This window comes from Theropithecus gelada, chromosome 8 (assembly GCF_003255815.1).
Source record: "Theropithecus gelada isolate Dixy chromosome 8, Tgel_1.0, whole genome shotgun sequence".
Taxonomy (NCBI): Eukaryota; Metazoa; Chordata; class Mammalia; order Primates; family Cercopithecidae; genus Theropithecus; species Theropithecus gelada.
The window spans coordinates 26396746-26403303 of NC_037676.1; the positions used below are offsets into that span (position 1 = coordinate 26396746).

At 37.0% G+C, this 6558-nt stretch overlaps 1 non-coding gene across 1 annotated transcript; it reads left to right on the plus strand.

Annotated features, from left to right (window-relative positions):
- Positions 1–6099: 6099 nt before the first annotated feature.
- Positions 6100–6203, plus strand: LOC112630836. The gene has a single exon (XR_003120969.1). It is a non-coding gene; the product is annotated as a U6 spliceosomal RNA (small nuclear RNA).
- Positions 6204–6558: the final 355 nt, after the last annotated feature.

Here is a 6558-nt window from a genome sequence, read left to right on the forward strand (position 1 = left end):
CGTCCCTAGCCAGGGCTGAACTGACAACTTCTGCTGCGCCAGCCCTGGATACACCTGTCAAAACAGAGCCACGGGAGAGGAGAGCAGAGAGCTGAAAAACATGGTCTGACCACAGCGAACTTTCCAGCAGGGCTGGGCTAGGCTGGGCTGGCAAGCCTTGACTTGTGGGTGGTGTGCTGAGTAGCCTGGCTGGGGATTGTTTGACCTGCAGGAGCACAGGCCCTTTGTTTTGCTTGCTTTCTCCTGTCTTGCCCTTTTGTTTTCTTTTGAACACTTCCAAGTGCCAGACTCTGTACTTGGTGTGGCAGGTGGTATACACAGACTGGTGCAGTTCAAGCAGGCAGGAGTCCCTCAAAATGTAGATTGCCGGGCTGGGTGTGATGGCTCATGCCTGTAATCCCAGGACTTTGGGAGGCCATGGCGGGTGGATCACTTGAGGTCAGGAGTTCAAGACCAGCCTGGCCAACATGTGAAACCCCATCTCTACTAAAAATACAAAAATTAGCTGGGCAGGGTGGTGTGCACCTGTAATCCCAGCTACTCAGGAGGCTAAGGCAGGAGAATTGCTTGAACCCGGGAAGAAGAGGTTGCAGTAAGCTGAGATTGTACCACTGTACTCCAGCCTGGGCAACACAGTGAGATGCCATCTCTAAATAAATGAATAAATAAATAAATGTAGATTGTGGGCCTCCACCCCAGAAACTCTGATTCAGAATCAGGGATGCAGTGGGATGGGAGGAATGGGGCGGTACGGGGTGTGGGGAGGTTGGGGCAGAACGTTTATTTCACCCAGTTTCCCACAGATTCTGATGCCCCATATAAAACTTGAGAGCCACAGGTGCAGGAGATATAGAAAAATACTGTTTTATTGATTTATGTATATAATCTCAATTAATCTTCACAAGCAAAGTGTGTTTGCATTTTATAGATCGGAAAACAAGGCTCAGAAAAGCTAACTCATTCACTCAAGGCCACATAGATGTTAAGTGGTTTTGAACCCAGGATTTTTAGAAGCCGCTCTACTGAGCCACTTCTTACAGAAAGATGGGATTGGAAATTAGATGAGACCTGTGTTTGCATCTGAGATTGCTGAGATCCACAGAATCAACTTGCTGAAGGTCCCAGAGCCAGCTAGTGACAAAGCTGTGACAAGGTTTCACACTGAGGGCTGCTGGGTTTCCCTGTTTCAGTTGCCCTAACACTACCAGTGAGAGCAGTGCAGGAGATGGCAGCAGGAGCGTGTTTCTGGCTGGGAGAGTTGGCAGCTTCTCAAAGGAAGCCAGGTGCTGACCTCAGCCAGGCCCCCTGACTTCCCTAAGGCCTTTTCCCTAAGCCAAAGGTCTCCAACATAGGTGTCCAATGAAATCCCCTAAAGTGAGGAACAAACTATTAAATATTAGAACATCTCAAGGTGTTTCATCTATTCTAAGTCACACTTTGTTTTCACATAATCGGATATGATATAAAGCCAGCCATAAAGCCCAGGATGACCAAGAATATAATTTGAGAATGAATTTGTTTACTATCCTTAATGGTAAGCATCATCTTAAGTGCATATTATGCCTTGAGACACTAGCCAATTATGATACCTGAAAATAATTTATAAATAAATAAATGTACCTATATTAGGAAGATGATTTAAATTTCTATTTTACTAATGGGGGATGTGATTAAAATATTTGGACACCACTGCTCAAACCCAACTCTGTTGTTTCCAACACTCTGCCTTTTGATAAAACAGAGCTCCCCATAGGAAAAGGGAGAAAGGGAATATCCACATGATTTTACCCAGATGTGTAATATGATGGTTTCTTCTTCTTCTGAACCACCAGACAAGCTTGTTCCCCAAGTTTACAACTTGGGACTTGCTTGTTCCCCATCATCCATCATCGTCATTATTTCAGCTTCACAGGCTTCCCTTCTTCCAGACGTAGATACATTTAAAACCTTAATAGGCAGTGTGCGGATCCCACTGAATTCCTTCACTCATTCAACAAATAGCTATTGAGTTGTAACTAGCTGCCCCATACTGTACTACCTACAGAAAAGGCTAGTTCCAGATTCACCTTAGCTTCCTGTTTGGGGCCACTTTCCAAACTACCACACAGAGAAGTGGAACCCAAACAGAGCTATGGTCTCATGGGAAGAAGAAACGGTGCCTGCAGTTTGGGGCTGCCAAGGCAGCTGGAATTGGATGGGGTACTGTGCTGTGCACAGAAGGAGCTCAGATATCTGCACAGACTTCCCCTTGAGTGATGTATCAGCTCAAATCTGTGGGGCAAAAATCTGTGAGCTGACTAGAGATGCTGACGGGTATACAGCAGTGGGGAATTGTGGAGGTCTGACCAGCTAGGCCTTACTAAACAGCACCATGCATTCAGTTGAGACACCAGAAAATCCATAGCTTAAAAGTAAAACCACTGTAGTTCTACAGTAAGAGCTATTCTAGACTACAGTAACAAAGACAAAAAACAGAATCTCTCTCTCAATAACTGATAGAATAAATAAACAGAAAATCAGTAAGGATATAGAAGACATAACTGTCGGCCAATCTGACCTAATAATATGGGAAAAATACTGCACCAGCTGTGGGTGAAGATCATTCTTTCAAGGGCAGATAAAATATTTACCAAGTGAGAACATGATGTGAGCCATGAAACAAGCCTCAACAAATGTAAAAGAATTCAGATCACGGAGAGTATGTTTTATGACCACGTGGCATTTAATTAGAAATAAGCACAGAAAGATACTACTGTTTTCAAAAATTGGAAATGAAATAGCACACTTCTAGTTGCTCATGAGTCAAATAAAAAAATCACAAGTGAAATTAGAAAATATTTTGAACTTCATGAAAATGAAGACATAACATATGAAATTTCTGTGATACAGCTAAAGTAGAATATGGAGGGAAAATTATGAGATTAAACATTTGTATTAGAAAACAAGAAAGTTCTCAAATCAATGACCTAAACTTTAACCTTAAAGTTTAATATAAGAAGGACAAATTAAACCCAAAATAAACAGAAGAAAAGATATAATAAAGATAAGAATTTAAAGAAAATGCAAATAGAAAAATATAGAGAAAAACTCATGAAACCAAATACTGATTCATTGGGATCAACAAATGAGTAAGTCTTTAGTCAGACTAATCAGAAATAAAAGAGGGAAGACAGAGATTATCAAGAGTGAGACCATCACCACAAATCCTAGATATTAAAAGGATAGTAACAGAATATTATGAACAACTTTATGTCAATAAAGTTGACAACTTACATGCAAATGGACAAAGTTCTTAAAGAACACAAACTACCACAGCTCACTCAAGAAGAAATAATGTGGATAGCGCCATTGCTATTAATATAACTACGAAATAAATGAACTTTATAGGTAAAAGCCTTCCCACAAAACAACTCCCCACCCAAATAGGCTCACTGATGAATTCTGCCAAACATTTAAGGAACAAATAATACAAATTCTACACAAAGTCTTCCAGAAAATAGAAGAGGAGGAAACACTTCCAAACTTCTTCTGAGTCTAGCATTGCCCTAATAGCAAAACCTGATACAAATTGCAATAAAATAAAGCCATTATAAGAAAAGGAAATTATAAACCAATATCCTTCATAAACATAGAAGTAAAAGCTTTAAACAAAATTTTAGCCAATCAAATGCAGCAATACTTAAGATGGATAATATATCGTAAGTGGGATTTATCTCAGGATAAGCCTTGTAGTTGTTTTAATGCTCAAAAATCAATGTAGGCCGGATGTGGTGGCTCACACCTGTAATCCCAGCACTTTGGGAGGCTGAGGCAGGCAGATCGCCTGAGCTCAGGAGTTCGAGACCACCCTGGGCAACATGGTGAAACCCCGTCTCTACTAAAATACAAAAAATTAGCCAGGTGTGGTGGCTCACAGCTATAGTTCCAGCTACTTGGGAGGCTGAGGCATGAGAATCACTGGAGCCCAGGAGGCAGAGATTGCAGTAAGCTGAGATCGTACCACTGCACTCCAGCTTGGGCTACAGAGTGAGACTCTATCTCAAAAAATAAATAAATAAAAATGTAATTCATCACATTAGTAAAAATAAACTAATACAATCATCTCTGTATATACAGAAAAAGCATTTGAAAAAAATTCAAAATTTATTTACATGAAAGAAAAAACTCACAGAGAAACAAGAATAGGATGAACTTTTCTCAGTCTGATGAAGGGCATCCCCCAAAACTGTTATAGTTAATATTATACTTAATGGTGAAAGACTTAATGTTTTTCCCTAAGATCAGAAAGGAGGTAACATGTACGCTTCTACCACTTTTATTTAACCATGCTTTGGTGATCCTAACCATTGCAATAAAGAAAGTAAAAGAAAAAAGGAAGGTATCTAGATTGAAAATGAAGAAAGAAATCGAACTATCTTTGAAGACAGCTTGATTATCTGTGTAAAAATTCCCCAAAACTTACTAAAAAAGCTACTAGCAGTAATGAGTGAGTAAGCAAGGCTGCAGAACACAAGGTCAATATACAAATATTAATTTCCATATACTAGCAAGGCAGAATTTGAAATTGAAATTAAAAAGCAATAACACAATGGTATCAAAAATGTGGAATGGTAATAAATTTGAAAAAGATGTATAACTTCAAATTTAGAAGACTGAAAATTATAAAACTATTACTATAAGATTTTAGGGAAGATCCACATAAATGTAGATATATACCGTGTTTATGAACCAAAGACTCAAGATTGTTACAATCTGAATTTTCTCCATATCAATATATATATATATTCAATGTAATTCTAAGAAAAATTCCATCCAGATTTTTTTTTGTAGAAATTGATTAGCTGATTCTAAAGTTTGTTTGGAAATGCGAAGGACCTGGGAGAGCCAAAACAATTCTTTAAAAGACGAACCAACTTGGAAGACTAACACTACCCAATTTCAAGACTTCTTATAAAGCTGTAATAATCAAGACAGTGTACTGTTTTTACAGAGAGATACTTATAGGACAATGAAACAGATTGGAGAATTTAGAAATGGATCTGCATACATATTGTCAATCAGTTTTCAACAAGGGTTCCAAAGTAATTTGATGGGGAAAGGATAATCTTCACAACAAATGGTGCTGGAACAACTGTATAGAAATGATATGAACCTTGATTCTTACCTCACAACATACATAAAATTAACTAAAAATGGATACACCTAAATGTAAAAGGCAACACCATAAAAATTCTAAAATAAACAACAGAAAAAAACCTATTCAGTTAGGCAAATATTTCTTAAATATGACATGGAAAGCACAAAGATGGACTATAAAAGATTTTTATATAGGTAAAAGCTGAGCAAGTTCATCAACAGTAGACCTGCACACACACAGACAATAAAAAGAAGTGCTAAGGGAAGATCTTCAGGCTGAAAGGAAATAGGGAATTATATCGGTTAGAAAGTTGGGTTCTGCACCCCCTTCCCCCATGAAAGATGCCAGAAATGGTAAGTATATGAATATAAAATACTTTTTCTTTCCTCATTAGTGTAGTGGTGAAAATAAAGACACTTTTTTATTTCTTAATTTCTCTAAAACATGTGTTGTTAAAGGGAGAATCATCATTGTGGGGTTTATGACATATGAAGGTAAAATGAGCAGTAACAGTAGCACAATGAAAGGGAAGTGGATAAGTGGAATATCTTGTATCATATTCACTTCTGATAAGTCAAAAATATTAATGCAAGGTAGGCTATGATAAATTAAGAATGTATATTATAGTTTTTAGAGCAACCCTGTATCAACAACAACAACAAAATTTACCCTCTCAGGAAATGATAGGTCAAATAGACTAAAAAAAATCTATTAGATTTGAAAAGATATGATTTAGGTTAACTATCTTAACATTATTGACATTTACAGAACACAATAACTAACAACTCCAGAACATACATTATTTTCAAGGGCACATCAGATATTAACCAAAATAGACCATATGCTGAGCCATAATGTAAGTCTCAATGCATTTCAAAAAGACTTAAATTGCACAGATAATACTCTCTCCACATGGAAATAATTAGAAATCAGTAAATGAGAGATACATGTAAAATCCACAAGTACTTGTTACAGCAGCACATAGACTAATACTGGAATGATGCAGAGATTAGCCTGACCCTTGTACAAGGATGACATGCAAATTCATGAAGTCTTCCTTTTTTTTTTAATCCACAAGTTCTTAGCAATTAAAAATAAAAACCTCTAAATAACCATAGATCAGAAAGAAAAAATATCACAGAGAAAATTAGAAAATATTTTGAACTGGATAGTATTGCAAACATAACATACCAAAATATGTTGGATGCAGATAAAGCAATGCTTAGGAAATTTAGAGTTTTAAATGAGTAAGAAGAAAATAAAGATTTAAAACTTACTGATATATGTTTCCACTTTAATAAGATAGAAAGAGAAAAGAAATTTAAACCCAAAATAAATTGAAGGTAGAAAATAATATTAAAGCCAGAATCAATAAAACAGAAAAAAGAAAATAAGGAAAACCAACACGATCAAAAGTTACT